Here is a 7,231-nt window from a genome sequence, read left to right as displayed (position 1 = left end):
TTCACTGAGGGTCACATGACTAGAGTTGAGCGAACACCTGGATGTTCGGGTTCGAGAAGTTCGGCCGAACTTCCCGGAAATGTTCGGGTTCGGGATCCGAACCCGACCCGAACTTCGTCCCGAACCCGAACCCCATTGAAGTCAATGGGGACCCGAACTTTTCGGCACTAAAAAGGCTGTAAAACAGCCCAGGAAAGAGCTAGAGGGCTGCAAAAGGCAGCAACATGTAGGCAAATCCCCTGCAAACAAATGTGGATAGGGAAATGAATTAAAAAAAAAAATAAAAAAATTAACCAATATCAATTGGACAGAGGTCCCATAGCAGAGAATCTGGCTTCACGTCAGCAGAGAATCAGTCTCTTCATGCCATAGCAGAGAATCTGGCTTCATGTCAGCACAGAATCAGTCTTCATATCATAGCAGAGAATCTGGCTTCATGTCAGCACAGAATCAGTCTTCATGTCATAGCAGAGAATCAGGCTTCATGTCACCCACCACTGGAACAGGCCACTGTCACACATTTAGGCCCAGGCACCCAGGCAGAGGAGAGCGGTCCCGTAACAGAGAATCTGGCCTTATGTCAGCGCAGAATCTGTATTCATGTCATAGCAGAGAATCAGGCTTCACGTCACCCACCACTGGAACAGGCCACTGTCACACATCTAGACCCCGGCACCCAGACAGAGGAGAGCGGTCCCGTAACAGAGAATCTGGCCTTATGTCAGCGCAGAATCTGTCTTCATGTCATAGCAGAGAATCAGGCTTCACGTCACCCACCACTGGAACAGGCCACTGTCACACATTTAGGCCCAGGCACCCAGGCAGAGGAGAGAGGTCCCGTAACAGAGAATCTGGCCTTATGTCAGCACAGAATCTGTCTTCATGTCATAGCAGAGAATCAGGCTTCACGTCACCCACCACTGGAACAGGCCACTGTCACACATTTAGGCCCCGGCACCCAGACAGAGGAGAGCGGTCAGGGCCGGCCTTAGGTGTCCAGGCGCCCTGTGCGAGCTAACCTTGTGGCGCCCCCCCCCCCCCCCAAAAAAAAAAAAAAAACACTGCTTGTTGCTGGCATCATGGCATAGGCTGGCTGACTATCCAACCAAGTAGTTACCAGCCCACACACCCCAAAGGCCGGTGTAATGTTATACTTCCCTACTTCGTGAGATTTCCCTACCCTCGTCACTTCCAGTCGCACCGGACATGACGTGAGGAGGTGTGCAGCGCCGCGCAGGCGCACAACGACAGGTTAGGAAAGTTTCACAGCAGAGTGCGCATGCGCCAGGAGCCTCACCAGCGGTTAGGGAAGGGAAAAATTACGTACGGGCCAGTGCTTTTTCCCTACCCTAACCGCTGGTGAGGCTCCCAGCGCATGCGCAGTGTCGGCCGGTGTCCAGCTGAGAACATCCATCCGATCACCGCACCTGTGCACTGGCCCATAATTTTTCCCTACCCTAACCGCCGGCGAGGCTCCCAGCGCATGCGCACTCTGCTGTGAAATTTCCCTAACCCATCGTTGTGCGCAGTGCGCCCCCCCCAATATAATAAACATTGGCGCAGTGCGCCCCCCCAATATAATAAACATTGGTGGTGCAGTGCGCCCCCCCAACACCCCAGTATAATAAACATTGGTGGCGCAGTGCGCCCCCCCAATATAATAAACATTGGTGGCGCAGTGCGCCCCCCCCCAACACCCCAGTATAATAAACATTGGTGGCGCAGTGCGCCCCCCCAACACCCCAGTATAATAAACATTGGTGGCGCAGTGCGCCCCCCCCCAACACCCCAGTATAATAAACATTGGTGGCGCAGTGCGCCCCCCCCAACACCCCAGTATAATAAACATTGGTGGTGCAGTGCGCCCCCCCCAACACCCCAGTATAATAAACATTGGTGGCGCAGTGCGCCCCCCCCCAACACCCCAGTATAATAAACATTGGTGGCGCAGTGCGCCCCCCCCAACACCCCAGTATAATAAACATTGGTGGCGCAGTGCGCCCCCCCCCAACACCCCAGTATAATAAACATTGGTGGCGCAGTGCGCCCCCCCCAACACCCCAGTATAATAAACATTGGTGGCGCAGTGCGCCCCCCCCAATATAATAAACATTGGTGGCGCAGTGCGCCCCCCCCTCAATATAATAAACATTGGTGGCGCAGTGGGCAGTGCCAATGAGGGTTAAAAAATAATTAACTCACCTCCTCCAATTGATCGTCTTCTGTTCTTTCTTCATGACCTGTCAAAGGACCTGTGGTGACGTCACTGTGCTCATCACATGATCCATCACCATGGTAATGGGTCATGTGATGAGCTCAGTGACGTCACCACAGGTCCTGAAGAAAACAGGAGACCGGCAGCTGTGCGATCAACTGGAGGAGGTGAGTTAATTTTTTTTTATTATTTTTTAACCCTCACTGGCACTTCCCACTGAGCCACCAATGTGTCTTATACTGGGGTGTTGGGGGGGGGGCGGGCGCACTGTGCCACCGTTTCTTATACTGGGGTGTTGGGGGGGGGGCCGCACTGTGCCACCGTTTCTTATACTGGGGTGTTGGGGGGGGGCCTCACTGTGCCACCGTTTCTTATACTGGGGTGTTGGGGGGGGGGGGGCCGCACTGTGCCACCGTTTCTTATACTGGGGGGTTGGGGGGGGGGGGCCGCACTGTGCCACCGTTTCTTATACTGGGGGGTGGGGGGGGGGGGGGCCGCACTGTGCCACCGTTTCTTATACTGGGGTGTTGGGGGGGGGCGCACTGTGCCACCAACGTTTCTTATACAAATACAGGAGGCGGGTGCCGGAATCAAATAGCCGACATCCGACCTCTGTGACAGGAGCTGCGATCAGCGGCAGTTAACCCCTCAGGTACCGCACCTGAAGGGTTAACTCAACTGCAGCTGATCGCAGCTCCCTGTCACAGAGGTCGGGTGTCGGCTATTTGATTCCGGCACCCGCCTCCTGTATTTGTATTCAGGTCAGTTTTCTTCATTGGTGGCGCAGTGGCCACAGCCCCTCCTCCTCCTCCTCCTCCTCCTGTCTCTTCTTATTGGCAGCGGCGGGGGCAGCAGGCAGGTCAGGCACAGGGGAGGAGGAACGAATCAGGTCAGACAGGGGAGGGCTAGATGGAGGGGGCGCCCCGAGGGAGAACACAAGTTCAGCCTCGCCTGCCGCATATTACATTGCGAGCTGTCGGCCGCCCAGCGCCCCTGTTACTATGGCGCTCTGTGCGGCCGCACAGCCCGCACACCCCAAAGGCCGGCCCTGAGAGCGGTCCCGTAACAGAGAATCTGGCCTTATGTCAGCGCAGAATCTGTCTTCATGTCATAGCAGAGAATCAGGCTTTACGTCACCCACCACTGGAACAGGCCACTGTCACACATTTAGGCCCAGGCACCCAGGCAGAGGAGAGAGGTCCCGTAACAGAGAATCTGGCCTTATGTCAGCGCAGAATCTGTATTCATGTCATAGCAGAGAATCAGGCTTCACGTCACCCACCACTGGAACAGGTCACTGTCACACATTTAGGCCCAGGCACCCAGGCAGAGGAGAGAGGTCCCGTAACAGAGAATCTGGCCTTATGTCAGCGCAGAATCTGTCTTCATGTCATAGCAGAGAATCAGGCTTCACGTCACCCACCACTGGAACAGGCCACTGTCACACATTTAGGCCCCGGCACCCAGACAGAAGAGAGAGGTCCCGTAACAGAGAATCTGGCCTTATGTCAGCGCAGAATCAGTCTTCATGTCATAGCAGAGAATCAGGCTTCACGTCACCCACCACTGGAACAGGCCACTGTCACATATTTAGGCCCCGGCACCCAGACAGAGGTGAGAGGTCCCGTAACAGAGAATCTGGCCTTATGTCAGCACAGAATCTGTCTTCATGTCATAGCAGAGAATCAGGCTTCACGTCACCCACCACTGGAACAGGCCACTGTCACACATTTAGGCCCCGGCACCCAGACAGAGGAGAGCGGTCCCGTAACAGATAATCTGGCCTTATGTCAGCGCAGAATCTGTCTTCATGTCATAGCAGAGAATCAGGCTTCACGTCACCCACCACTGGAACAGGCCACTGTCACACATTTAGGCCCAGGCACCCAGGCAGAGGAGAGAGGTCCCGTAACAGAGAATCTGGCCTTATGTCAGCACAGAATCTGTATTCATGTCATAGCAGAGAATCAGGCTTCACGTCACCCACCACTGGAACAGGCCACTGTCACACATTTAGGCCCCGGCACACAGACAGAGGAGAGCGGTCCCGTAACAGAGAATCTGGCCTTATGTCAGCGCAGAATCTGTCTTCATGTCATAGCAGAGAATCAGGCTTCACGTCACCCACCACTGGAACAGGCCACTGTCACACATTTAGGCCCAGGCACCCAGGCAGAGGAGAGAGGTCCCGTAACAGAGAATCTGGCCTTATGTCAGCACAGAATCTGTCTTCATGTCATAGCAGAGAATCAGGCTTCACGTCACCCACCACTGGAACAGGCCACTGTCACACATTTAGGCCCCGGCACCCAGACAGAGGAGAGCGGTCCCGTAACAGAGAATCTGGCCTTATGTCAGCGCAGAATCTGTCTTCATGTCATAGCAGAGAATCAGGCTTTACGTCACCCACCACTGGAACAGGCCACTGTCACACATTTAGGCCCAGGCACCTAGGCAGAGGAGAGAGGTCCCGTAACAGAGAATCTGGCCTTATGTCAGCGCAGAATCTGTATTCATGTCATAGCAGAGAATCAGGCTTCACGTCACCCACCACTGGAACAGGCCACTGTCACACATTTAGGCCCAGGCACCAAGGCAGAGGAGAGAGGTCCCGTAACAGAGAATCTGGCCTTATGTCAGCGCAGAATCTGTCTTCATGTCATAGCAGAGAATCAGGCTTCACGTCACCCACCACTGGAACAGGCCACTGTCACACATTTAGGCCCCGGCACCCAGACAGAGGAGAGAGGTCCCGTAACAGAGAATCTGGCCTTATGTCAGCGCAGAATCAGTCTTCATGTCATAGCAGAGAATCAGGCTTCACGTCACCCACCACTGGAACAGGCCACTGTCACATATTTAGGCCCCGGCACCCAGACAGAGGTGAGAGGTCCCGTAACAGAGAATCTGGCCTTATGTCAGCACAGAATCTGTCTTCATGTCATAGCAGAGAATCAGGCTTCACGTCACCCACCACTGGAACAGGCCACTGTCACACATTTAGGCCCCGGCACCCAGACAGAGGAGAGCGGTCCCGTAACAGATAATCTGGCCTTATGTCAGCGCAGAATCTGTCTTCATGTCATAGCAGAGAATCAGGCTTCACGTCACCCACCACTGGAACAGGCCACTGTCACACATTTAGGCCCAGGCACCCAGGCAGAGGAGAGAGGTCCCGTAACAGAGAATCTGGCCTTATGTCAGCACAGAATCTGTCTTCATGTCATAGCAGAGAATCAGGCTTCACGTCACCCACCACTGGAACAGGCCACTGTCACACATTTAGGCCCCGGCACCCAGACAGAGGAGAGCGGTCCCGTAACAGAGAATCTGGCCTTATGTCAGCGCAGAATCTGTCTTCATGTCATAGCAGAGAATCAGGCTTCACGTCACCCACCACTGGAACAGGCCACTGTCACACATTTAGGCCCAGGCACCCAGGCAGAGGAGAGAGGTCCCGTAACAGAGAATCTGGCCTTATGTCAGCACAGAATCTGTCTTCATGTCATAGCAGAGAATCAGGCTTCACGTCACCCACCACTGGAACAGGCCACTGTCACACATTTAGGCCCCGCACCCAGACAGAGGAGAGAGGTCCCGTAACAGAGAATCTGGCCTTATGTCAGCGCAGAATCTGTATTCATGTCATAGCAGAGAATCAGGCTTCACGTCACCCACCACTGGAACAGGCCACTGTCACACATTTAGGACCAGGCACCCAAGCAGAGGAGAGAGGTCCCGTAACAGAGAATCTGGCCTTATGTCAGCGCAGAATCTGTATTCATGTCATAGCAGAGAATCAGGCTTCACGTCACCCACCACTGGAACAGGCCACTGTCACACATTTAGGCCCCGGCACCCAGACAGAGGAGAGCGGTCCCGTAACAGAGAATCTGGCCTTATGTCAGCGCAGAATCTGTCTTCATGTCATAGCAGAGAATCAGGCTTCACGTCAGCCACCACTGGAACAGGTAACTGTCACACATTTAGGCCCAGGCACCCAGGCAGAGGAGAGCGGTCCCGTAACAGAGAATCTGGCCTTATGTCAGCGCAGAATCTGTATTCATGTCATAGCAGAGAATCAGGCTTCACGTCACCCACCACTGGAACAGGCCACTGTCACACATTTAGGCCCCGGCACCCAGACAGAGGAGAGGTTCATTCAACTTTGGGTTGCCCCGCAATATAATGGTAAAATGAAATTAAAAATAGTATTGAATGAGGAAGTGCCCTGGAGTAGAATAATATATTGTTAAGGGGAGGTAGTTAATATCTAATCTGCACAAGGGATGGACAGGTCCTGTGGGATCCATGCCTGGTTCATTTTTATGAACGTCAGCTTGTCCACATTGGCTGTAGACAGGCGGCTGCGTTTGTCTGTAATGACGCCCCCTGCCGTGCTGAATACACGTTCAGACAAAACGCTGGCCGCCGGGCAGGCCAGCACCTCCAAGGCATAAAAGGCTAGCTCTGGCCACGTGGACAATTTGGAGACCCAGAAGTTGAATGGGGCCGAACCATCAGTCAGTACGTGGAGGGGTGTGCACAGGTACTGTTCCACCATGTTAGTGAAATGTTGCCTCCTGCTAACACGTTCCGTATCAGGTGGTGGTGCACTTAGCTGTGGCGTGTTGACAAAACTTTTCCACATCTCTGCCATGCTAACCATGCCCTCAGAGGAGCTGGGCGTGACACAGCTGCGTTGGCGACCTCTTGCTCCTCCTCTGCCTTCGCCTTGGGCTTCCACTGGTTCCCCTGTGACATTTGGGAATGCTCTCAGTAGCGCGTCTACCAACGTGCGCTTGTACTCGCGCATCTTCCTATCACGCTCCAGTGTAGGAAGTAAGGTGGGCACATTGTCTTTGTACCGGGGATCCAGCAGGGTGGCAACCCAGTAGTCTGCACACGTTAAAATGTGGGCAACTCTGCTGTCGTTGCGCAGGCACTGCAGCATGTAGTCGCTCATGTGTGCCAGGCTGCCCAGAGGAAAGGACAAGCTGTCCTCTGTGGGAGGCG

The sequence above is a fragment of the Bufo bufo genome, chromosome 6 (genome assembly GCF_905171765.1).
Source record: "Bufo bufo chromosome 6, aBufBuf1.1, whole genome shotgun sequence".
Taxonomy (NCBI): domain Eukaryota; kingdom Metazoa; phylum Chordata; class Amphibia; order Anura; family Bufonidae; genus Bufo; species Bufo bufo.
This window is presented reverse-complemented; position numbering follows the sequence as displayed.